This window comes from Rhinatrema bivittatum, unplaced genomic scaffold (genome assembly GCF_901001135.1).
Source record: "Rhinatrema bivittatum unplaced genomic scaffold, aRhiBiv1.1, whole genome shotgun sequence".
NCBI classification, from domain to species: Eukaryota; Metazoa; Chordata; class Amphibia; order Gymnophiona; family Rhinatrematidae; genus Rhinatrema; species Rhinatrema bivittatum.
In genome coordinates, this window is record NW_021820797.1 from 26,823 (window position 1) to 53,427 (window position 26,605).

General features: G+C 43.4%; 1 long non-coding RNA gene across 1 annotated transcript in view; it reads left to right on the forward strand.

The window, feature by feature from the left end:
- The window catches only part of LOC115082142, a 32,669-nt gene extending 18,316 nt beyond the window's left edge, over positions 1-14,353 (forward strand). The window contains exons 2-3 of the long non-coding RNA XR_003854086.1: positions 6,953-6,998; positions 13,674-14,353. This is a non-coding gene — a long non-coding RNA (uncharacterized LOC115082142). The remainder of the gene's footprint in view (positions 1-6,952; positions 6,999-13,673) is intronic.
- Positions 14,354-26,605: the final 12,252 nt, after the last annotated feature.

Consider the following 26,605-nt stretch of genomic DNA (forward strand, 5'->3'; position numbering starts at 1 on the left):
ACTACAGGTTTTAACTCCTCCGTAATTTTCAAGATCTGAGTTACATAACAGGGGAAATATTCCTCAAAACTGGAAAATTTAAGAATCTTAAATTGTGTGATCTCATATTATTTTTTATTTTCTCAAGTCTCTTATCCACCTCTGTCTCCTTCTGTACTAATTTAACTTGTATTTTTTCTACTTCCTTCAATCGTCCCTCCACCAACTCAAGTTTTGAATTTTATTTATTTATTTATTTATTTATTTATTTATTTATTAATTATTTTTATTATACCGAGTTTCATGATAGGAATCACATCAACCCGGTTTACAATTAACAATGTGAGTAAAGGCAGAGAGTAACATAGTAAAACATTTCCCAATTCAACGTCACATATAGAATGAAACTTAACAGATATAATAACAATATTTAGGATGTGAGAAGTTACAAAAAACAAGGAAAAATAACTAGGATCTGAAAGGGGGAGGAAATTGAAGGAAGAATATTAACATTTTAGCCAACTGTATCAATTAATAAATATGTATAGTATTATAAAAATATAGATGAGTAGCAAAAATGATCAAATATGATGCTGTTGTGAATTATAATAATAAGATGCTGTGACTGCGTATGAAGTTAGTGGGTTTATTACAGTTCACTAACTTTGTGTTTGTGCTGATGGGTGGGGAATTTAATCCAGTTCTGGGAACGCTTTTTTAAAAAGCCACGTTTTTAGTCTCTTCCTAAAAGTTGGAGCGCATGGTTCTTGTCTTAAGTCCGGTGGGGATGGAGTCCAAAGGATTGGACCTGCTGATGAAAGAGCTCTTGAACTGTAGGATTTATGTTGGTAAGTTTTGGCATGAGGTACCTGAAGTGATTCTTGTAATGTTCCCTGATGGGTCTGGCGGCTGTGTATTTTTTAAAAGGGATTTGTAAGTCAAGTTGAGTGTGTTGATGGATGTTCTTGTAGATAATCATGATGGTTTTTGTACATAATTCTGAAGTGGATCGGTAACCAATGAAGGTCTTTGAGGATGGGGGAGATATGGTCGATTTTCCTGGAGTTTGTAAGTATTCTAGCTGCTGTGTTCTGTACCATTTGTAAAGGCTTGGTGTAAGAAGCTGGGAGGCCTAGTAGTAGAGAATTGCAATAATCTAGTTTGGAGAAGATTATTGCTTGCAGGATTGATCTAAAATCTTGCGCGTGGAAAAGTGGCTTTATTCTTTTCAGAATATGTAATTTGTGGAAGCAGTCTTTTGTAGTTCGGTTTATGAATGGTTTGAGGTTAAGACGGTTATCTAGGATGGCTCCTAGATCTCTTACATGGGTGGTTTGTAGGAGGGTAGGTGGCTTTGAGAGCGTGATGTTGTTTTCAGGTGCTATAAGGAGATATTCCGTTTTCGACGCATTAAGGACTAGGTTTAAGCTGGTAAGGAGGTGTTTGATTTCTAATAAGCAACTATTTTGTTGAATTTCTAATAAGCAACTATTTTGTTGAATCAATCCATTTGTATTCTGAAGTACTTGATTTTTAGTATCAACAACTTTTCAGTGAGTACAATTATAGATTTTTCCAATGATTGCAATGCAATCCAAATAGTGAAAAGTGTCACTTCTGAAGAAGACTGCAATATACTTTCCAGCTTTACAGTTTCCGGAACCCTCTCCTCCTCCTCTCTCTGCTACATTGGCAACATTACCCAGGCCAGATGACTCAGCATTCCGACATTCCTCAGTCCCTCACATCCAATACTCTGGAGGGGCTGTCGATTCGCCCACGATGGTAAGTCCTACAGGTGTTAAACTCTTCCAGACCGTGCCTATCCCTCCTTGGGATTCACCTGATGGTTCTGCAGTCACCAATGTCTTTGTTCCTCGCCCCGACCTGGTGGTGCTGGTCTGATAGGAGATCCATGGCTTAAAGATGTTCCCTTGCCGTCCCTTCATTGACCTGCTCACTCGGCGTCCTGTGGTGGTTGAGACACAAAAAAACTCCCTATGTGGAGTTGTATAGAATCCAACAGGGTAGAGGTACTTTTTTCCTCCCTGTACCCTCGCTTTGCGCTTCGTGTGTGGCATAAGGTAAGCTTAAACAAGGGAAACGTCAGGAGCTTCTCGCCAGCATGGCTTCTCAGCCGGCCATTTTAGGGGTGTTTCCCCTAGTATTAAATTTTAAACAACTGACTTAAAGTCAGGGCAAGTACTCCAGCTCAACCAGTTCAATGAAACACTGACTAGTTTTATTATGGGCAGAATCATTCCCTCCTGTTACCTGAATACTCTCTTTTTGAGAAAAAATAAAACCACTTCTATGGAGAAGCCAGACCATTTCTAAGGACAAGTCTATTAACATAATCCTTATATTTTCAAAAGAACTTGATTTCTTAGGCCTGGATTTATCAAAATGCGATAAGTACCGCATGCGATAGCAAAAGGGGCATGTTAATATAGCATGTATTGCTAATTACCTGTGTGAAGAGCTATGTTAGCACAAATTGCAATACCATTTCAGAATCTGTGATAAGTGCCAGACCTGTTGTATTTCCTGCATTCAACCACTGGGGGACCATGTTTAATGATCCTGGGAGAGAGAGACTGGCTATAATATCATGGCCCATAGGTAGGTATTTGTATCCCTATGGTAGGGCCACTTAGTAACTCGAGGTGGGGATTAGGTAAGAGTGTAGGGGGTTAGGGGCCACTTTGACATTCTATGTGATACCTACGAACAGAACAGTGGTCTCTTGTGAAGATTTGCTGGCCTTCGGAGTGAGGAAACTCACTCCAAGATGAGATTTGGGCAATGTTCTCTCAACCTAGCTTGATGTTACCCAGGTAGAGAGTCCATCAAGCTAGGTTGAGAGAACCTTACCCAAATCTCATCTTGGAGTGAATTTTCCCAAAATTTTGCATCATTTTTCGGGGTGGCCGAACCAAGACGAATGCACATCCCTATGGAAATCTGTGCTAGAGAGATATATTTTAGTTGCACCACTGAAAAGGCTTTCCTCCCCAACACCTTCCACACACTCTTTCTCCCTCTTTTAATCTGGCTAAATTTTAGCTGGGCAATGATTTATCCAGATAAAATTTCAACCGGTGAAAGGGGCAGGAAATTCAAATTTTAAGATTTATCTGGGTAACTCCAAAAGTTACCCAGACAAAACCTTTGAAAATCAAACTGATTTTATACTCAATTTCCCAGAGAGGTCAAAATTTGTAGCATTTCAGAACAGTGTAAAATGTATAATGAGGCCAATATTCAATGGCCACCACTTAGCTGGTTAATTACTTATCTGGCTTAAGTAGTTAGCCGGATAAGTGGTGAGTGGGATACAGGCATTCTGAGAAGAAGCTATTTATCCTGAACATAAGAAGATAAGAAATTGCCATGCTGGGTCAGACCAAACCCAGCATCCCGTTTCCAACAGAAGCCAAACCAGGCCACAAGAACCTGGTAATTACCCAATCACTAAGAAGATCCCATGCTACTGATGCAATTAATAGCAGTGGCTATTCCCTAAGTAAACTTGATTAATAGCCGTTAATGGACATTTCCTCCAAGAAATTATCCAAACCTTTTTTTAACCCAGCTAAACTAACTGCACTAACCACATCCTCTGGCAACAAATTCCAGAGCTTTATTATAAGGGACTGATTCATCAAGGTATTTTCCCATAGACACGCAATGGGAGAAAAGCCTTAGGGGCGGATTTCAGAGCCCTGCTCGCGTAAAATCCGCCCAAAACCCGGCGGATTTACGCGAGCAGGGCCCTGCGCGCCGGTAAGCCTATTTTACATAGGCCTACCGGCGCGCGCAGACCCCGGGACTCGCGTACGTCCCGGGGTTTTCGGAGGGGGGCGTGTCGGGGGGGCGGGCCCGGTCGTCGCGGCGTTTCGGGGGCGTGTCGGCAGCGTTTTGGGGGGCGGGTACGGGGGCGTGGCTACGGCCCGGGGCGGTCCGGGGCGTGGCCGCGCCCTCCGTACCCGCCCCCAGGGCGCGGCCCGGCGCGCAGCAGGCCGCTGGCGCGCGGGATTTACGTCTCCCTCCGGGAGGCGTAAATCCCCCGACAAAGGTAAGGGGGGGTGTAGACAGGGCCGGGTGGGTGGGTTAGGTAGGGGAAGGGAGGGTAAGGTGAGGGGAGGGCAAAGGAAAGTTCCCTCCGAGGCCGCTCCGATTTCGGGGGGTGGCAGCGCGGCTCGGCGCGCGCAGGCTATACAAAATCGATAGCCTTGCGCGCGCCGATCCAGGATTTTAGTGGATACGCGCGGCTCCACGCGTATCTACTAAAATCCAGCGTACTTTTGCTTGAGTCTGATGCGCAAGCAAAAGTAGGCTGATCGCGCTTCTTTTAAAATCTACCCCTTAGTGAATCAAGCAGTTATCTGGTTAAGTAGTGATATTCAAACGTATCCCTTTAAGATAACCAGATTAGTGTTTGGGTAATTGCCAGGTTCTTGTGTCCTGGTTTGGCCTCTGTTGGAAACAGGATGCTGGGCTTGATGGACCCTTGGTCTGACCCAGCATGGCAATTTCTTATGTTCTTATGTTCTTAAGTTAGACTTACTCAATAGCAGATCTAAAGTTAGCCGAATAAGATTTATCCTGCTAACTACTATTTATTTGGGAATATTCAGTGGCATAGCCATGCTGCAGAATATCCCTTGTGGGTTAGCCAGAAAAGTCTTTCCCGGCAAATTCACTTAACTGGCTGTATTTGAAGATCTACACCCATATATGCAACCTGCCAACCAAAAGGGCTGATACTACAAATCCAAAGTCCTCAAACACTTGAAAGTCTCTTTGTTTGATGTTAAATTTATATGATTTTAGATTTCATGTTGTCTGTTTTTAAATTTTATTGTATTTGATTGTTTTGCTCCACCTCAAACTACTTTTTTGGCAATGAAGCGAAAAGTGTAACTATATAAATAAATAAGATCTCACAGTTAACCATTGCCTGAATTGGCAATTTACCCAGCTGAAAAGAAAAAAAAAAAAAAGCGCAATGCTGATGGTACTTGAAGAAGGGACCTGTTTGGTCTCAAACGCTCATGTGCTGTAACACAACATCTTTTACAATGTCCTTTAAAAAGTATTGCTGTCCAGTAAAATTAAAAAAAAAAAAAGTACATTATTTCAAAATCTTTATAATGGACCATTCAATATTTGAGCAACTATGGGACAATTATTGACTTTGGTTCCAGTTTCATGGCTATTGGGCATGGAAATGCTCAGGAATTCTCCTCCCCCCACAGACACCTCCAATTTAATCTTTCCGTTAAATGCTGCTGTTTTGTGGTCTTTTTGGTTGTGGGGTTTGGTTAGTAAGCTCAATATGATAGCAACTTATTGTCCATGATCCCAAGATGACTGCACTTTTGGGGGAGGGGGGGCAATATTCAAAGAGCCCACATTGTAACAAAGTCCATGCACCCTTTTCCCACCAGTTTTCCAAGAGAAGGTATGCATGCACTTTCACTTTGAGACAAGCTGCAGGCACCAAAGTACCTGTGGACATTTCACCTGCTTTTTATTTGGTAGAGTTTCTTCAGAAAATCACACAAATACAGCCCACGTGTTTTGTTTATTGACCCCCGATCCAACACATGCCTTCAGGAATTCATCTCCTAAACGTAGTTAAGATTCCGCGTGCAATTTTCAGACAGGCATTTTATGTGCCTCAATCCCTATTGAATTGAGTAAAATAGTTTCGAAAATAGTCATCTCCTTTGAAAGAGGCAACTGCATAGATTGTTTGGTCTCTGGGAAGCTGCTGCACTATGGAGCTGTATGTTCAGAATATTAGAGGCGATATGGGTAAAAATAACAATCGTATCGTAATGGTACTGTATGGATTATTGAACGAGAAGGAATGAATTCCATTTTTCAGGAATGAATATACACATTCTTCAATAAAAATAAGGAAGCCCATAAATATGATCCAGCAAGTAGAGCAAAACCGTTATTAAGGTTAATGTATTGCATTCTTAGAGATAGCATAGAGAATGAGTATGGTAATGTCAACCCTTCCCTTTATTTTTGGATAAAATCACTCCAGAGTGAGCTGTCATCCTCTGTGAGTTAAGAATGCATGCATATATTACTGTTCCCTACATTGTATTCACTGGTAGCAAACTACATACATTTCCTTCTCTTGGGTATTCTTCAGCTGAGCACACATCAGAGATAATTTGCTCTCTCCCAGAGGATAGAATGAGAGACCATGGCATGGTATACCCTAGCAGTCAATTTTCAAGCATATCAATGACACTGACAAGGTCTCACCTGATTTGCTGGTTAATTTAGAGGAAAGGTATGCCAGTGATGGGGGTTAAAAAAAAAACACCAAAGAAGCAATAAAAGGACAAGAAATTGTAGAATAAAAAAAAATATATATTCAGTACACCCTAATGATGCACATTTTCATTAACTTAATCGGGAAAATATGCTATAAAGCAATGCAAACATGCAGAAGAGAAAACAAAAAATAGCATTCTCTTCATGCTTTCAGCTTTGCATAGTACATTACATCCGTTAATGGCAATTTGTGTAATCTGTTTAATGACACAAATTGCCATAAACTGTAACACACAGTGAAGTGTTGTAGAATCTATAAATCACGAATATTTCTAGAGGTTTGGACAGATATTAAACTTAACTGCTTTAACAAGAAGAGCTAAAGAGGGAATTCAGTGATTATTTACTGACCAGGGGTTCAAGGTTACAAGCAAGGATCAGCGCCTTGTAGGAAATAAATTACTACTGAAAGAGAATGTGGAAAGCAGTGATCCATCTTGGAAAATGTATATTGCTCAGATATTTTCTTTTTAGAGCATCACGTACAGGGTCATATTCAGCATTTTATGCTAGAAGAGTGTTTCCTTAATAATAAAAATGTGTCATCCTGTCTTAATACTGTTTTGATTATAACAGCAGATAAAACATTTTTCTGCATTTACTGTGACAGATGGAGAGGAGATGTACAACATCTAAGCCAAAAGTAAAAATTTCAGGTAAAGTAAAGCTTCCTTTTTCTCCGGCTGTGTCATCAGATTGAGAGAGTGCCATTCAATTCCCTTTGCTTTTCTGATCCACACTTCATTGCCACCAAGCCCTGATTGTTCTAATCTTTAGAAATCCTATGCAAATGCCATGGCCATTTTTGTGGTAGGTCAAAATGGTAGCCATCTTGTCCTTCGCTAGCATGAAGGAAATAGAGTGAAACAGACAGAGCTAGAACTGTTTTAAATATTTCATAAACACGCACTGTAAATATGGTTATACTGAAGAGGGAGTGTGAAGGTTAAACACTAAACAGGTACAGAGTTCTTTGGTCCTGATAAAAAAAAATTGGAAATCACAGGCTGAGGTACCCCTTTAACGGATCAGTAACCAGCATGTTTCAGTATATGAATGTTGAAGACAGCCGAGGTCCCTCCTTCAAACAGGATGGGAGACACATTGGGGCGGGTTTTCGGGGTTACGCGCATAACGCCGAAAACCCGCTCCTGCACGCACTGAGCCTATTTTGCATAGGCTTGGCAACGCGTGCATGCCCCGGGATGCGCGAATGTCCAGGGGCTTGAAAAAAGGGGCGGAGAGTGGGCGGTCTGGGGCGGGGCATGGCCAGAGGATCGCCAACCAGCGCGCTCAACCTACACCTGCCCAGAGGCAGGCGCAACTTAAATAATAAAGGTAGGGGGGATTTAGGTAGGGCTGGGGGGTGGGTAAGATAAGGGAAGGGAGAGGAAGGTGCGGGGGGGGGGGGGGTGGCGAAAGGAAAGTTCCTTCCAAGGCCGCTCCAATTTCGGAGGGAACGGGGAAAGCCATCGGGGCTCCCCTAGGGCTCGGTGCGTGCAAGGTGCATGTTATAAAATCGGGCATAGATTTGTATGCGCTGGGTTGTGCGCACAAATCTCCACCCGTGCGTAGGTTAGAAAATCTAGTCCTTAATGTGCATATCTGGGAGCTTTTAAAATGTGGTCAGTGCATGTAAGCTCGACTTCTTCACACAACTTCTAGTTGATGCACGTGCCAGGCTTTCAAAATTAAAATGATCCAAAATGAAAATATTGGGCCTGCTCATCCCCACAAAATTTCCAAATGTTTTCTTTACATTGCGTGTGTGTGTGTGTGTTTATGGGTATACTTGTTAAATATCTGGTGCTTTCTATTCTCTCTCATTCAGTCTTTAGTTTATTCTCTGCTCCTCTGCTCAATCCACCTTTCCATCAATGTTTAACCCACCCAGCCTTAATCATCCCCTTCAGTGCCTGTCCCCACAGAATATCTCTGCATTTCCTTCTGCAAAAAACAAAAAAACCCATGTCTGCAATAAATTGCCTCTGGCAAGAAGGTGGCTTTTATAGTATGTGCAGTCAGTGCCTAACATGTGGTCCAGATTGGGTGGTACATTTTGGGAGATAGCATGTGGTTGCTAATTAGTGAATAAGAAGATAATTCACATGAGCTCATTATACTTTAATTTTTAACAGATTATGATCATTAGCATGAGCTTAAATATTATAGTTTACCATCTGCTCACTAAAATGTTATCAAGGATCTTAGCACTAGGGGTGTGCAGGCCAAAAAATGATATCATGTCGTTTGGGGGTTGATTTTTATTTTCGTTAATGTTTTCCCTTATTTTTTTAAAATTTGCTAAGTTGTGGAAATTGTGTGCATTGTATCTGAATAGTGTGCACTATGCAGACATAGTGCACATTAAATGAGAAAAGACAAAACATTAAAAGGTCAATTTTAAAACCCGCAGGCGCACGCCCATGTGTGCATGGTTCCCGGTATGTGCACATGGACGCACCAATTTTATAACCTGCACGCATTGCTGTGTGCATATTATAAATATGGTTCCCGCGTGCACATGTGCAGCCGATGTTAATGTCGGCGTCCGCATGGGGGGAGGGTTTTACAAAAATAGGCATGGCGACATGAGTAGGATTTTCCCTTCCTACTCTGTCTCCTTTTTTCCCTCTCCTCCCTGACTCCTAACTCCTACCTAGCTAGTGTACATTTTTTGTTTTCTTACTTACTGCTCCTTTGCAGCAGAAGTAAATTCTGCACTCCAGCATCTAATGGCGCTGTCCCGGCTAGACCCCCACCTCACCCAGACCCCGCCCCCGGCCAGCCCCTTTTCGATGGCCTGGCACTTCTGCGCATAGCAAGAAATGCGCACGTGGCCGGGCTATTTCTGAAATGGTCTCTGTGTGCGCACAGCCTGAGGTTCGAAAATCTGTCCATTAATTTTTTGTTTTTTTCTATTGTTGTGTTTTGAAGACAACAAGAAATGACATATGCAATATCATTGTCATGTGATGTGGCAAAAATCAGCTAGTGCCATTTTGAAAGAGTGGTGTCGACTGGCCCAGACTCTAGAATGCACTCTGGGCCTCACTAGATACCTGGGATGTCATCAAAGGTATACGGAGTGGTGAACTAGAAGGTAAGGTCTGATGAGTGGGTTGTTCACTAGACACCAGGGACTTAACTTAAGGGAGCTTTCTGGGGCTGCAGGGCAACTAACTACACAGTAGGAAGTTCTTCTAATGTATGACAGGGCCAGGGACTGGAAGGTGTGCGGCTAGGATGCCTTCAGGGGAAGCACCCAGAGAGGGTTGAAGCTGGGGGAGCATTTTCTTTAAAGGGGAGGGTTTGGAAGGAGTTAGGCATGATCATATGACATTTTGAGCAATTTTTAAAATTTCTTTAACTATGGGCCACCTTCACAGATAGCGGGGTGGATGGGTGAGTTCTTCCTTGATGGGGTATTTGACATAGTTAAAGGGGCATTTTGGGCCACTGCCAGCCCTTTGAGACTATGGTGGCCTCGGACAAAGGGGTCCACCATTGCGCAATATTTCACATATCTCTGCAATATTTTTTCTTGTGGAAAAATCACAGGAATACCACCTCAATATTTTTGCAAGGAATGGCCAATTAACAATGGAATGCCACAGCAATATTTTATCCCTCCAACAATAAAAAATATTGGCATGGTAATTGATCCTCTAAATTGGTTCGGCTCTATAGTTTTGTTGTATTGGCTAGATTATAAGTTTCATCAAGCAAGGAATATCTTTTAAATGTATATGTACATTATAATATAGTGCTATAGAAATAATAAGCAAAAGAATTAGGGGTAGATTTTAAAACATTTCGCACGCACTACCTGGTGCACACACATGGACGCGCAATTTTATAACATGTGCGCGCTAGTGCGTGCATGGGTCAGCTCGCTCAAGGGGAGGGAATAATTATGCAAATTTGCATGGTGACGCATCGGGGCCTTCCCCAGTTCCCCTCAAGGGAACTTCCCAACCCTCCTAGCCTAACCTCCTTTTCCCTTCCCCTATCCTGCCCTCCCCCCATCCCTAACCTAAATCCCCCCACATTCTTTATCCTACATTTTGCTCCTGCTTCTGAGCACAGCAGCAAATGGCCGTTGTGCCCGGCGCCTCTAGCCCCGTCCCGCCCCACCTCCTGGACTGCCCCTTTCGATAACCCTGGGACTTACACGCATCCCGGGGGTTTACATGCGTGGCTAAGCCTTTTGAATATTGGCCCGGAGCACGTAAGGCCCGGCCACGTACGTAAACAATTCAAAATCTGGCCCTTAGTAAAGATTAGCATGATTTTATTTTTTATTTAACACTCTTCAAGTCAGTGATTTTAGAAGATTGCTTTCTCAAACAATCTAGAATAGGAAAGCATGACCACAACATGGATTCAGTTCATGCTGAAATACAAAGAAATGATCTATTCTGGTTATTTTCATTGGAATTTAGCTTACTAATAGTTCTGAGCATTTTGAACCCAATCTTCCCTGCAATTATAGAACAGAAATGAGTGAGTAAGATCAAACTGAGCAATATGGGGGTAGAGGCCAAACAATGTTATTTCATGTCATTTTGAGCCATTTGGGGGTCAATTTTTATTGTTATAATTTCTCTTTTTATTTGTTTTATTTATTAAGTATGTGCTAAAACTGAAAGAAGAGAAAACCTAAAATGACAAGAACAACATAGACAATGTTGTTGACATTCTTTATGTTGTTTCAAATAAATGCAGATCCTTACTGAGCAATTCTTTATATGCTTGGAGCAAGTGTGACAAAGGAAAGAGGCTAAAAAAATAGGATGAACAATATCCAAGATGGCTGCCACCCACAGTGATCTGTTTGGCTGTTAATATGGATGATCCCTAGAAATTTTGGGCCGGATTTTAAAAGGGTTACGCGCATAAGGTACGTGCGTAACCCCAAACCAAATGTGCCTGATACTTCAATTTAGATGCATATCCAGCATAGCTCTCTGCTTCAACGGCAGGGGAGAAGAAAAACAACCAATAAGGGCTGTATAACATAGTCTGGGTTAAAACAAATAAGCATGGGTGTAGCTTGCTTATTGCGGCGGTTACTACCCCTACTACCCCCTAACTAATCAAGCTAGATATTTCACTTGGATGCAGCTCCATCACTGCTCTCTACATTAATGGTGGGGGAGGAAGGGAAATAGAACCAAGAGCTAAAAGAAACAGATAAGTATGAGAGAAAAAATGTGTGAAGCTTGCTGGGCAGACTGGATGGGCCGTTTGGTCTTCTTCTGCCGTCATTTCTATGTTTCTATATGTTTCTATGTTTTAAATCCCCCCTGCGCGCGCCAAGCCTATTTTGCATAGGCCGGGCGGAACGCACAAGCCCCGGGACACGCATAAGTCCCTGGGCTTGCAAAAAGGGGTGGTAGGGGCGTGGCTTAGGATCGGGGGTGTGTTTGGGGGTGTGTGGGTGGTCTGGGGGCGTGCATTACTACTGCCCGGAGGCAGTAGTAACTTTTAAGATAAAGGTAGGGAGGGGGTTTAGATAGGGCCAGGGGGGTGGGTTAGGGAGGGAAGGGAGGGGAAGGTGCGGGGGGGTGAATGGAAAGTTCCCTCCGAGGCCGCTCCGATTTTGGAGCGGCCTCGGAGGGAACTGGCAGCGTGCACAGGGCTCACAAATGTGCACCCCCTTGCGCGCGCCAACCCGGATTTTATAAGATACACGTGGTTACGCGCGCATCTTATAAAATCCCGTGTACTTTTGTTCGTGCCTGGTGCGCGAACAAAAGTACGCGCACGTGTAGATTTGTAAAATCTACCCCAACATCTTTAAAATTCTCATGTTAAGGCAAAAACGAAGGGAAAATCTAAAATTAATTTCCTTGAAGTCTTTTTGGGAGGGGATCTCATTGTCTAACCTATTGGAAGTATCCAATATGAATGCCTTTGACTTGTGGATAGATCAAATGTCAAGCCCTAAAATTAAGCAGTTGGTGTCTATGTCTGAGCTCACTGTGGATCAGTACGTCAGGTTTTGCCCCAGTGAAGAGGTACTGTACCTAGAGGGTCTAGACCCCATAATTGTGGTAAAGCCCATGTGCTGAGCAGGAGCTGTGAGCTGGTGATGTAGGCATGATGGTAGATGGGGAGTTGAAAACAGGAGCTGCTGAGAAGACTTGGGCAGGAGTCTCTGGAATGACTTGATCAAGAACAGGAGTCACAAGGAGAACTTGAGCTGTAATAGGAGTCACTGGGATGGCTGATCTTAGAAGGGCACAGGTCCCAGGGAGAATCAAGAGAAGTGAGGCCTTACAACTGAATTTTTAGTGTTGGGGATATGGCTACCAAAGTGAAGGGCCCAAGATGGTCATTCCTCTTTGCAACCCCTTATGGACAGCTCAGATCGGGATGACTGGACAAGACTAGGAGTATCTGGGATAAGTCAGGCAGGAATAGGATTGAAGGCCAGAGGAATAGGGTTTCCATGGGGCATATGGCAAGGAATTTGTTGGACCAGCAAAGGTATACCTTCCTGGTGCTGCTTATATGTTGGTCTCAATTTGGGGCACACCCAGTGCTCGACCAATGAGGAGCCTGAAGAGGTATGTCTTGCTCTTTCAAATATATACTATTCTCTGACTCCCTCAAAAACTGGCATTCTTCATTGCTTTGCTACAGGTTTCCAGCTTGCAGCTACCAGAGCCTTAGGTTCAAACCCCATTTTTTCTGACAAATGTCTCCCAACCTAGATGGGGGATGAGAAAAGTTGCATTTTAAATGCCCCAGGGTTCACTTAGGCTTGATATTTGATACCTCAAGTATTCCCAGGATCCCAAGTCCATCTTGTGGAAGCCCCCCCCCATGTGATGTCATCATCATTAAGGCCTCCTTCCCTTTATCTACAGGATGCTGATGACCCCCCCCCCCCCCCCAGAACCCCATTCCCGACTGTGACATCATCAAGGGCTCCTGTCCTTTATCTATGAGCTGCTGTTGACTCACCTGGAACCCCACTCCCCTCTGTGACATCATCATCAAGGGCTCCTGCCCTTTCTTTACAAACTGCTGCCAACACCCCTGGAACTCCATCCCCCACTGTGACATCATCATTAAGGGCTCCTGCCCCTTATCTATGAGCTGCTGATGACCTCCCCCCGGACTCTACCCCCACTATGACATTATCATCAAGGGCTCCTGCCTTTTTCTACGGACTCCTGCTGACCTCCCCCCGAGAATACCACCCCCCACTTTGACATCATCATCAAGGGCACACTCAGTCACACAACTGCCTTCCACTCATTGCTTGCTGCTTGGATTTTTGCTGTATATGCTTACTTTGTATTTCCTTTCAATTTCAGCTGTTGCCCATTTCCCTGGAACCCTGCATCCAATGTGAGATCATCATCAAGGTTTCCTGCCCTTTATCTATGGGCCATGGTTTACTCACACCCTTCATGTTTTTCAGTGCTGGTTCAAACACCGACAGGACAGACCATCAGTAATTGTTATGGATAGAGTATTAACCACCTGATGCAGACATTATTCGAAACAAGAATCCTTGTCATGGTGTTTTGTTACTTAAGTTTTCAAAGCTAAGTACAGCATTTCTGTGTTTGAAATATTTTGAACTCACTATACTGACTAATTATCATGTTGATGAATGATTAATGACTCTAGTTTGTGACAATGAAAAAAAAAAAAGATTAAATTGGACCTGCGTAGATTTGTTCTTATTCTGAGGGGTTAAGGGCTTTCTATAGATTGGTCCTATATAAAAAATAGAAAATAATCAACGAAATATAAAAAATAACATCAATGAGTGTTGCAGATATATTAACCTCTTGATGCAGACATTGCTCGAAACAAGGATCCTTGTCGAGGTGTTTTTTTTTATTACTGGAGTTTTCAAGCTAAGTAGAACTTTTTTTGTATTTGATTTATTTTGAACTCACTGTACTCACTGATTATAATGTTGGTGAATGATTAATGACTCTAGTTTGTGGCATTGAAAAAAAATTAAAAAATAGATTAAATTGGACTCACATAGATTTTCCCTTATTCTGTTGGGTTAAGGGCTTTGTATAGGTTGGTCCTACATAAAAAATAAAAAATAGAATATAATCATCAAAATATAAAAAAATAACCATTTGTGACAATATAACTAGCAGACTTTTAGCTTATTGTTTTTTTCACACCCTCACCATACATAAACTAAAACTACGCCAAGTGGAGTACAAGTGGAAAAAACACAGTTCAAATGCCCTTGCTCAATTAGAAACATAGAAACATAGAAACATAGAAATGACGGCAGAAGAAGACCAAACGGCCCATCCAGTCTGCCCAGCAAGCTTCACACATTTTTTCTCTCATACTTATCTGTTTCTTTTAGCTCTTGGTTCTATTTCCCTTCCTCCCCCACCATTAATATAGAGAGCAGTGATGGAGCTGCATCCAAGTGAAATATCAAGCTTGATTAGTTAGGGGGTAGTAGGGGTAGTAACCGCCGCAATAAGCAAGCTACACCCATGCTTATTTGTTTTAACCCAGACTATGTTATACAGCCCTTATTGGTTGTTTTTCTTCTCCCCTGCCGTTGAAGCAGAGAGCTATGCTGGATATGCATCTAAAGTGAAGTATCAGGCACATTTGGTTTGGGGTAGTAACCGCCGTAACAAGCCAGCTACTCCCCGCTTTGTGAGTGTGAATCCTTTTTTCTTCTCCCCTGCCGTTGAAGCTATGCTGGGTATGCGTGAAGTATCAGTTTTTCTTTTCCCCTGCCGTTGGAGCAGAGAGCTATGCTGGATGTGCATCGAAAGTGAAGTATCAGGCACATTTGGTTTGGGGTAGTAACCGCCGTAACAAGCCAGCTACTCCCAGCTTTGTGAGTGCAAATCCTTTTTTCCACATTTCCTCTTGCTGTTGAAGCTTAGAGTGATGTTGGAGTCACAGTAACCATGTGTATGTTTATTGAATAAGGGTATTGTGTCCAGGCAGTAGCCATCATTCTGGCGAGTCACCCACTCTTCATTGGCGGCCTCTTGACTTTATGGATCCACAGTGTTTATCCCACGCACCTTTGAAGTCCTTCACAGTTCTGGTCTTCACCACTTCCTCCGGAAGGGCATTCCAGGCATCCACCACCCTCTCCGTGAAGAAATACTTCCTGACATTGGTTCTGAATCTTCCTCCCTGGAGCTTCAAATCGTGACCCCTAGTTCTGCTGATTTTTTTCTTATGGTAAAGGTTTGTCGTTGCCTTTGGATCATTAAAACCTTTCAAGTATCTGAAAGTCTGTATCATATCTCCTCTGCTCCTCCTTTCCTCCAGGGTGTACATATTTAGATTCTTCAATCTCTCCTCGTACGTCATCCGATGAAGATCCTCCACCTTCCTGGTCGCCCTTCTCTGTACCGCTTCCATCTTGTCTTTGTCTTTTTGTAGATACGGTCTCCAGAACTGAACACAGTACTCCAGGTGAGGCCTCACCAAGGACCTGTACAAGGGAATAATCACTTCCCTTTTCTTACTCGATATTCCTCTCTCTATGCAGCCCAGCATTCTTCTGGCTTTTGCTATCGCCTTGTCGCATTGTTTCGCAGACTTCATATCATTAGACACTATCACCCCAAGGTCCCTCTCCTGCTCCGTGCACATCAGCCTTTCCCCCCCCATCGAATACAGTTCATTCGGATTTCCACTCCCCATATGCATGACTTTGCACTTCTTGGCATTGAATCTCAGCTGCCATATCTTCGACCACTCTTCCAGTTTCCTTAGATCCCGTCTCATTCTCTCCACTCCTTCCGGTGTGTCCACTCTGTTGCAGATCTTAGTGTCATCCGCAAAAAGACAAACCTTACCTTCTATCCCGTCCGCAATGTCGCTCACAAAGATATTGAACAGGACCGGTCCCAATACCGATCCTTGCGGTACACCACTTAAAACCGCTCTCTCTTCAGAGAAGGTTCCATTTACCATCACACATTGTCTTCTGTCCGTCAACCAATTTGCAATCCAGGTCACCACCTCGGCACTCACTCCCAAGCTTCTCGTTTTATTGACCAGTCTCCTGTGCGGAACCGTATCAAAAGCTTTGCTGAAATCCAAGTATATGATATCGAGTGCTCTTCCTCGATCCAATTCCTTGGTTACCCAGTCAAAAAAGTCAATCAGATTTGTTTGACAGGATCTTCCCCTGGTGAATCCATGTTGCCTCTGGTCCATCAATTCTCCAGACTGTAGATAGTTCACTATTCTCTCTTTCAGCAGTGACTCCATTACTTTTCCCACCACCGAAGTGAGGCTAACCGGTCTGTAGTTGCCAGCCTCCTCCCTGTTCCCACTCTTGTGAAGCGGGACCACCACCGCTCTTCTCCAATCACTCGGCACCACTCCCGTTTCAAGGGATCTATTGAACAGGTCACACAGCGGACCCGCCAGAACATCTCTGAGCTCCCTCAATATCCTTGGATGAATCCCATCAGGCCCCATGGCTTTGTCCACTTTAAGGTTCTTTAGCTCTTCCCACACATTTTCTACTGTAAAAGGATTTTCATCTATTCCATTTCCTTCCAGTTTCTTGTTGTGTAGAGATGGTCCTTCTCCAGGGTCTTCTTTAGTGAACACAGAGCTGAAGTATTTGTTTAATATTTCTGCCATTTCTTCGTCTCTCTCCACACATTGATCATTATCACCTTTCAATTTCACTATACCACTTTGGACCTTTCTCTTTTCGCTGATGTATCTGAAAAATGTTTTGTCACCATTTTTTATCTCCTTGGCAATCCTCTCTTCCGCTTGACTTTTTGCCAACTTGATTAATTTCTTTGTCTCCCTCAGTTGAATCAAATATTCTTCTTTGTGTTCCTCCCTTTGGGATCTTTTATATTTCTTGAATGCTGTTCTTTTAGCTTTAATTTTGTCAGCCACCTCCTTTGAGAACCAGATAGGTTTCAATTTTCTTTTGCTTTTCTTTACATTTCTAACATATAGAGTAGTTGCCTTGGTGATTGCTCGTTTTAGATTGGTCCACTGCTGCTCCACATCTCTCTCATTCTCCCATCCTTTTAGTTCTTCCTCCAGGTTCTTACCCATTTCCTCAAAGTCCGTGTTTTTGAACTGTAAAACTCGGGTCTTTGTGGTTCTTTTCCCTATTCTTTTAGTGATATTAAACCATACCGTTTGATGATCACTGGTGCTGAGGTGGGTGCCCACCTGGACATCGGAGACATTATCTCCATTAGTGAGCACTAAGTTGAGTATAGTTCCTTCTCTCGTGGGTTCCAACACCATTTGTTTGAACAAAGATACTTGCATGGCATCCACTATTGCTCTACTATTTTTAGTTTCTGCAGATGGGATTTTCCAGTCTACATCTGGCATATTAAAGTCACCCACGATCACCACTTCTCCCTTCTTACCTATCTTATGGATGTCTTCAACCAGATCTCTGTCCAGCTCTTCCTTTTGGTTTGGAGGCCTGTAAACCACTCCAATATAAATGGATGCTCCGTCATCTTTTTTTAGGTCGACCCATATTGCTTCTTCCTTGCCCCAACTTCCTTGCAGCTCAGATGCTTGGATGTTGTTTCTGATATAAAGAGCCACACCTCCCCCTTTTCTATCCTCTCTGTCTTTCCTTAACAAGTTATAGCCTGGTATTGTTGTATCCCAATCATGAGATTCTGTGAACCATGTCTCTGTGATAGCAACAATGTCCAATTCTGCCTCAGCCATTAGGGCCTGCAGATCTGGGATTTTATTTCCCAAACTATGAGCATTTGTGGTCATAGCCTTCCAGGTACTCTCTTTAAGGTTGTTGCTTTTCCTGGACTCCTTATGAGATTTTATTTGAGATTTGTTATTCACTTCACTCTTTCCTTTTGCAGTTGTGCCACTGTTGACAGAGTTATCCATCTCAATTAGATTTTTCTTTTGGTTATGGATCTTGAAATTCTGCATGCATTGTGTTTGTTTTCTCTTTTCTGGTAACACTTCAATGTTTTTCTCAAGAACTTCTTCAGTTTCTAATATAGAGAAGGCTTTTTGTTCTTTTTGCATTTGGTACATTGTGTGTCTCCTCATCACAGGTCTAATTCTACCAGAGCCCACTGTATTCCTGGATTTTAAATAATTTCTTAATGACCTGTTTGAGTGGGAGGGTGTACCTGTTGGCTGTCCATCTGTCAAGAATGGGTGACTGTGGGTCCTACCTGAGCCTAATGAATCCCTTTTTCTTGACTTCTGGTTTCTCTGTGATGTTGGGGAATTATTTTCTGAGTAATGCAATGTGGGTGTAATTCTTGTAATTGAAGCTAAACTTGCCACTGCAGAGCTGCTGTTAACTCAGAAAAAAATTAATTATATTCTAAACATATTGAGACTGACAACAACCCTAAAATACTATTTAACACCATTAAATCTATTACCTGCCCCCCCCCCCCCCCCCCCAACTAAGTGTAAATACCCGGAAGCCATATCCCCTCATGTTCTATGTGAATCCTTCGAAAATCACTTTCAATGTAAGATTCAAAATTTGATTGACTCATTTCCTCCAAGTATCACTCCCATTCCACTTGCCGACCCAGGCTTTTCCTGGGACTCCTTTGACTTTGTTGCTAACATTATCTCTAAAATGAAACCCACATCCTGCGCTTTCACCCCTTTCTCAACTGTTTTACTCAAACTAGTCAAAGATGATATTGTATTACCCATCGTCCAAATTGTCAGCTTATCCCAAGCCACTGGTACCATGCCAGACTCCTTGAAAATTTCTGCTGTTACCCCAATTTTAAAGAATCCATCTGTCTCCTCAACTGACTACAACAACTATCAACCCATTTCCTCCTTTTCCTTTCTAAAACCATTGAATCTGTAGTTCTAAAGGCTATCTCAATGAACACTCCTTTCTTGATCAATATCAATTTAGATTTAACCACTACCATAGTATTGAATCCCTTCGCTTATCGATACAATTCACCTAAGCTATGACTCTGGGACATTTTATGTATCCATCTTTCTTGATCTATCTGCTGCATTTGATACCATCAACCATGAAAATCTACTTTCTCACCTTAAGTATATTGGTTTCTCTAGATCTGTCATGTCATGGATCTCATCCTACATAGATAATTGATTTCAGCAAGTACATTTAAACTCTGATACATCTTCTTAGTTTCCTCTCCACACTGGCATACCTCAAGGTTCAGCCCTTTCTGCTGCTCTATTTAATATTTACATCACCCCTATTTGTCAGCTACTTTCCCTGTAGGAAAGTATGTTCACTGAGGATATCCAACTCTATTTCCCTACCTGGCAATCATGGCATTCCACATCCCAGTTTATCACCTTGTGCTTATCATCCATTAAATCATGGTTACTCTATAACAAACTCTCCTTGAATCTCTCTAAAACAGAAATTTTAATACTCAGCAGCTCCTCATTTGACATCCTTAGCTCCATATCTGTTAACAATATACCCATCAAGATTTCCTTCTCTGCCCGCCACCTTGGCATTCTTCTTGACATGAGAGCTCATATTAAATCAGTAGTCAAATTGACATTTTATAAACTACGTCTTCTCAGACACATTAAGCCTCTCTTTGAACCAATAGCCTTTAGAACAATATTGCAATCTCTAAATCTTAGTGGTCTCAACTATTACAATTCTCTGTATCTCGGCCTTCTCCTTACCTCAATTAAACCTCTTCAGCTTTCTTAAAATGCAGCAGCATATCTCCTGACTAACACCAAACTTTGTAACCATATTTCTTCTGCCTGCTAAAACTATACTGGTTACCAATTTCCTGAGCATCAAGTACAAAATCTTAATCATTTTATACAATCTCATTTAAGACAACAACAGTCCCTGGTTCTCTGCAATTCTTCACCTCTATATCCCTTCACAAATCCTTCAATCCCAAAACCAATTCCTCCTTCATACCCCTTTCCCCAAAGCAACAAGACTCAACATAACAAGAGAATGGGTCTTTTCTATTGCTGGCCCCATTTCATAGAACTCCGTACCCAACTCCGTAAGAATTCTAAATAACAAGAAAATTTTTAAGAAAGCCCTACAACATCACCTATTTAAACAGGCTTTCAAAGACCTTTTATGATCTCACCTGTCTGACTATGTCCGCAGGTATGACCTTCTACCTGAATCTGCCTGTAGTCCCCCATTACCCAATTTATGTCTACTCATTGTTGATGTTATTTTAATGTTACTTTATTTTATATGTATATAATGTTCCATAATCTAATTTACTCAACGCACAATAAAGCTCTGGAATTTGTTGCCAGAGGATGTGGTTAGTGCAGTTAGTGTAGCTGGGTTCAAAAAAGGTTTGGATGGGTTCTTGGAGGAATGGCTATTAATCAGTTATACTTAGGGAATAGCCACTGCTATTAATTGCATCAGTAGCATGGGTTCTTCTTAGTGTTGGGGTAATTGCCTGGTTTTGGCCTCTGTTGGAAACAGGATGCTGGGCTTGATGGACCCTTGGTCTGACCCAGCATGGCAATTTCTTATGTTCTTATGTTCTTATTTTATTGTGAACCACCCCAAACCTTGGAGGTCATGGTCAACAAATCTTTTCAAATAAATAAATAGTCATGTAGCCAGAATTGGGCTTGGACATAATACAAGCTGGGATCAAGGACAACAGTGCAGTGTGGAAGAAACTCATCTATAGCTCCGGCTCCCTTACCAAATTCCTCGGTATACTGTGAGTGTTTCTCTGGTAATTGTACAATTTCCTCTTTGGTTACCAACCAATATTTGACCTTTGAGGAATTCCCCTTGGGGGTCTGTTTTCTTTTCTTCTATATTGGATATACAGTCCAATTGGATGGAAACATTATTTGTCATGCCTTCATTTAACTTGGGGCTCATGCCATTCTACTTCAGGTAGGCCCAGAATGACTAAAAAGTATGAAGCACTAATGAGGATGAAATGTGGTACAATATGATGATTGTGCACCATGGACAACATATGAAATTCAGTCTGAGGTCTCGAATGTAGGAACTGGAGTTGGAACTTTGGAGATTGCTGGCACTGTATTTTCCAGTGCAGGAACTGGAGCTGTACAGAAAGCTGGTGCTAAATTAATTGATGCAGAATCTGGTGCTGCTGCTGCTGAGGCAGTTGGAGCTGAGATTACCAGTTCAGGAACAGGATTGAAGCTGTAGAGACAACTGGAGCTAGAACCACCTAAAATAGAGGTTTTCTAACTGCTGGAACTGAACCAGTAAGAAGCCAGTCCAATAGTCTTTTAAAAAAACGGAGTCACCTTAGTAGCTGCTGGCTCAGCCTGTAAAAGATGTTGGAAGAACTGGCTTAGCATGGAACCAAATTACTGAATTTGCTGAAGAATCCTGGAATTGACTCATCAGCGGAGTTGCTTCATCCAGGAATGGAATCACTGAAATGAGCCCACAATATTCCTTCCTTGTAATCTTCTCAGGAAGTAGCATACATGGATCTTAGAATGGATGGCTGGCTGGGAACCACTTCCAGTCTTGCCCAGAGTTAGTGGCTTGGAGAGTATCCAACTTTTGCTGGAAGATATTGAGCTGGGCCTGCATTACTTGAATCACTTTCATTAAGTCTTTCCAACTATTGGAAGCTCCAGGCCCAGACTTGGCTAGTCCATGCTATCAGACTTTGTTCCAGTGAGAGCTAGGCCCAAGGGTCATGATGGAGACAGGTGCTGGACACTGGCTGGGAGGTGGTGATGTAGATCCAATTGTATATGAAAACCCAGGAACAGGTATTGCTGAAATGAATTGGGGAGGAGCAGGAGCCACTGGGAAAATGGGCAGGAAGAAGACTTGGATAAGAACAGGATTAAAGGCCAGAAGAATATCATTTCCACAAGGTAGATGCCATGGAATGTGTTGGGCTAGCAAAACTGTGTCTTCCTGGTGCTGCTTATATGTTGGTCTCTTTTTGGAGAACACCTGGTGCATGTCAAAAGAGGATCCTGCATAGGAGTGTCTAGATTTCTCTGAAATATAAAGTATAACTATTATATGACTCCCTGGAGGGCCCAAAACTTCCATAACTTCACTGCAGGTTTCCAGCCTTTAGTAGCTACCATATGTACAGGTTCAAACTCCATCATCTCTGACACACAATTATATAGTCCAAAGGTCTGTCTCCCACTGAAATATGGCTGGCAATATTGATGGTATCTGTATCGAATATAAAATAATAGAGATTTTCTTGTCTCTAAGGGTCTCCTAGTGAAGTGGATTTTCATTCATAGGAAGTTCATTTCTGGATGTAACACCTCCAAATAAGTAGAAACATAGAAATGATAGCAGAAAAGGACCAAATGGTCCATCCAGTCTGCCCAGCAAGCTTATAGTAGTATCTGACGTGTTGTACAGATCATCCCCATACTTACCAGTTTCTCAGACTGTAAAAGTCAGGGCCCTTGTTTATTGCTGTCTGAACCCAATTCCCCTTTTCTTCTTTTAACCCTGCCGTTGAAGCAGAGAGCAATGATGGAGTAGCATTAAAAGTATGAAGGTTTATTGGTTAAGGGTAGTAACTGCTACACCAGCAAGTTACGCCCATGCACGTTTTCTTCATTCCCATCCTCTAGCCTTTAGGGATCCACAGTGTTTACCCCATGCCCCTTTGAATTCTTTCACTGTTTTTGTCTTCACCACCTCCTCTGGAAGGGTATTCCAGGAATCCACTACCTTCTTCACGAAGAAATAGTTCCTGACATGACTTCTGAGCCTGGAATTTCATTTCATGACCCCTAGTTCTACTGATTTCTTTCCAACAGAAAAGGTTTGTCGATTCTGCATCTTTAAAACCTTTCAGGTATCTGACATGATTGAAACTCACTCCTTGGCTGGGTTCTTTTGGGTATGATCTAAATCTCTCAGATTTACTGCCAAAGCTCTTCTTAATACTCGCATGCCTCTGAATGAACCTTCTGGAATTTTTCCAGAGACAGAACCATGAGTGCCTTGCCATGGCAGGGAACTTCTGGTCATTTGAGGACAATGTTTCTCCTGTGTTAGAATTTACCAAGGAAAGATCTGCAGGGAAAATCCTCCTTTCTTGTTTCCAGGAAATTAGAAAAGCCAATACGGAATTTACCGGTCTCTACTTTAGATCTGAGACTGATTGAAACGTTTCTACCAGACGGGGTGAGTGAAGCATCTAACATTGTAACTGACACGGTATTCAGAAAAGGTTTGTGAATCCCAAGTCTAATAATGAGAATTACAGGTTCTTACCATGATACCCATGTTTAACTGAAACCAGTTTTTTCTTTTACAATAAACAGGTGTAAATTAAACAATTCCATATTTTTTTTTATATAGAATAATATACAAAGTAGGAACAGCAAGACTAACTCAGATAAAAATAAGGCTTTCTGGGGCAGCTGTTAGGATTTGTGAGTATGTGGGCCCTGGGCTGAGGTGAGAGGTGAGGTCTCAGCTAAGGGTGTGCAGAGCAACAGGTGCTGGAGAGAGAGAAGAGGGAGGAAGAGCTAGAGATGGTGACCCCAAGGGGTGGAGCCATGGAGCGTCCGCACGGGGACCTGACATCAGTCCTAGCTAGAATGTCCTTGAGTCTTTATTAAAGAAGCAGAGTGACACTGCCCGCAGAGCGGGGAGTGAAGTAGAAGGTCATACAGACGCTGAGGTGCCACAGGTCTGTATAGTGGGGAATACCCACGGAGTAGTCCTCTGTAGAGATGAGCAGTGATAGTCCGTAGAGCAGGGTACACCAGTGAGGGTTCCTCAGTAGCGTTGGTACGGCAATGGTCCGCAGAGCAGGGTACACCATTGCGGGTTCCTCAGTAGTGGAGGTACAGCAATGATCCACAGAGCGGGGTACTCACTATAGCAGAACAAAGTTCCAGAGGAAGCCCCGGGGTACAGGGCAAGTAGCAGTCCAAGATGAAATGCCCTCCAAGAAGCGGATAGCCAGAGACAAGATAGGGCCCCCTAGGAACGGGTACCCGGAACATCTTTCATCAAGAAGGCAGGAGTGGAATGCAGGTCCAAAGTGAGCAGATTCAGCAATGAGGGAATTGTTGCCAAGTCATAGGCAGGCAGGGCCAGCCGGCTTAAATATCCATGAGAAATGACGTCATCCGGGGGGAGGTTCCCGCCACGACGTGGATAAGACTGGCCTGAGGGTCGGCAGCGTCCATGCCATGCGGGAAGGCCCGAGAACTAGGGCATGCAGGCCAGCGATAGCTGGCGGAGGCTGTCAGTCTCCCCAGAGGAGTCGATGCTGGAAGGCATAAGGTGAGCAACAGCAGTCGCAGCCGTCTGCGACCGACGGGCGTAACAGCAGCCCTAAGTTATCTGGCTAAAGTAACTGACTTTTGTTTATATCCAGTTAACTTAGCAGGATAACATTAGACCTGCTTCAGAACTGTTTTTTTTATTTCTGCCTTTATGTTTATGTTGCTAGCTAAAGACAACTGGCATTGGGGGTCATTTATCAAATCGCGTTATGGCGATTTTGCATGCGTTAAGGCATTTTCGCTTGCGTTAAGCACCTTTAACACATGTGAAAACCAGTGGCGTAGCCACGGGTGGGCCTGGGTGGGCAGGTGCCCACCCAACTTAGACCCAGGCCCACCCAACTGGCACCGGAACTGCAAGGCTGTCGCGGGATCCCATCCCCGCGACAGCGAACAAGAGAACCCACGCCTCGCGCGCCATCACGGCACACATGGGGAAGCGCTGCTGCGGCTGTATGGCCAACCGGTCTTCCTGTTGAGGGGGGGGGGAGCGGAAGCGCCGCGGGCAGCTTCCGCTTCCTCCCCCCAAAGCAGGAAGATCAGCTGCCTCTCCTGCTGCCACCCGTTCTCCTGCTATCTTCGGGCCCGCCGAACTTCCTGTTTGGGGGTGGGGAGCGGAAGCGCCGCGGGCAGCTTCCGCTTCCTCCCCCCAATGCAGGAAGATCAGCTGCCTCTCCTGCTGCCACCCGTTCTGCTATCTTCGGACCAAACGGCCTGCCAAACTTTCTGTTTGGGGGAGCGGAAGCGCCGCGCACAGCTTCCGATTTTTCCCCCAAAGCAGGAAGATCAGCTGCCTCTCCTGCTGCCACCGGCCTCCTGCTATCTTCGGGCGTCGGGCCGTATGGTCCGCCGATCTTCCTGCTGGGGGGAGGGAGGAAGCGGACGTTGTGCGCTGCGCTTCCGCTCCCCCCCCCCCCCCCCCGACAGGAAGTTCGGACGCCCGAAGATAGCAGGAGTCCGGTGGCAGCAGGAGAGGCAGCTGATCTTCCTGCTCTGGGGGAGAAAGCGGAAGCTGTGCACGTGCTTGAATGTGCATGTGTGGATGAGAATGGGAGTGTGTGTGTGGGTGAAAACTGGAGCCTGGGTGTGTATGTGGGTGAGAATGGAAGCTTGAATATGTGGGTGAATGGGAGCTTGAATGTGTGTATGTGTGGTTGAGAATGGGAGCCTGGGTTTGTGGGTGGGTGAGAATGGGAGCTTGAATGTGTATATATGGGTGAGAATGAGAGCCTGGGTTTGTGTGGGTGGTTGAGAATGGAAGCTTGAATATGTGGATAAGAATGGGTGCTTGAATGTGTGTATGTGTGGGTGAGAATAGTACCTTAAATATGTATATGTATGGATGAGAATGGGAGCTTGAATATGTGTGGGTGAGACTGGGAGTCTGGGTTTATGTGTGTGGGTGAGAATGGGTGCCTGGATGTGCGTCTGTGTGTGCATAAGAATATAAGCCTGGGGAGGGGTGAGAAAGTGAGAACTTGAATGTGAGCTTGGGGGGGGGGGGAGCATATGAGAGTGAGAGCTTGAGTGTGTGAGAGGGAGTCTGTGAGAGAAAGCGTGTGTGTGTGTGTGTGTGTGTGTGTGTGTGTGTGTGTGGAAGGGAAGAAGACAGTAATAGAAGAAAGACACTGAAAAGGAATTAGGAAATGAGCTATAAGGGAAAAAATGGGAAAAAGAGACCAGGACCAACTGATTAGAAAAATACAAAGATCAGACAACAAAGGTAAAAATATATATCTATATTTTGAGATGTTAGCAATTTAAATATAAGCAACACAACCGCTCTCTCAAAATTTATGGACAGGTAGGAGCCGTGTATAAAATCGTAATAATAAGAAGGCTAAAGTACCACAAATCACCGTGAATTATGTTTGTATCATTAAGTAAACCTCATACTTAGGCGTAGATGTGAATGCTATGCTGCATAATTTGGCATTATTTATCAGTAAAAAAACAACTAGTAGACCTGCATGCCTACAGCCCACCCATGTTAACCTTGTGCCCA